The 644-nt window shown below is 48.8% G+C and overlaps 1 pseudogene; it reads right to left on the bottom strand.

Moving 5' to 3' along the window:
- Nucleotides 1-4: 4 nt before the first annotated feature.
- The window catches only part of LOC116103356, an 18,065-nt pseudogene continuing 17,425 nt past the window's right edge, over nt 5-644 (bottom strand).

Below are 644 nucleotides of genomic sequence, written 5' to 3'. Positions count from 1 at the left end.
TCCTTTGCACAAGAGAGAATACTTCCCTCACTATTAACGGTGAGATAAACAGAATTGTACAACTTGTCATGAGAATAAAAAAGTAGAAAACCCACATCCATCCTAAGTTGTCCTGGATCAAAGACACCAGATACTGGCCCACGGAGCACCAATACTCCCTGTTCCATCCACGATCCCAGTGACAGTCGCCAGAGCCTCGCTGCTTCCTTGGATCAGCTCTTGGCGACCCAAGTCTGCAGAAATAGCGGAGCTAACCATATTGGATGGTCCACCGATAAAAAACCCTGTAATGGTCATCAGAAGCGCATTGATGGACTTATTGTTTGGAGAGCGACTGTACCCAACAAGGGACCCAACTGCCAGGAACAGGCTGAGGGCCAGCACAGGTGCTCTCTTCTGCAGTACATCAGAGATGAAGCCTTGCAGAGTCCCACCTACAATGCCTCCAACATCGTACCAAATGGACAACTTGTCAGCTTCGGCTTCCTTCCACCCAAAGTTGTTACTCAGATAAAAGGGCAGCCAGAAGAAGAATGAGTAATTCACTAGTTTCAGACAGGCGTAGGCCAGTGAGTACGGGATGACCCCAGGAAGGCAGCAAGCCTGATGAAAGCTTATTGCCTTCACTTGGATGACAGCCCTGT

The sequence above is a fragment of the Mastomys coucha genome, chromosome X (assembly GCF_008632895.1).
Source record: "Mastomys coucha isolate ucsf_1 chromosome X, UCSF_Mcou_1, whole genome shotgun sequence".
Classification (NCBI taxonomy): Eukaryota; Metazoa; Chordata; class Mammalia; order Rodentia; family Muridae; genus Mastomys; species Mastomys coucha.
Note: the sequence above shows the minus strand (reverse complement) of the source record. Positions and strands in the feature narration are given on the sequence as shown.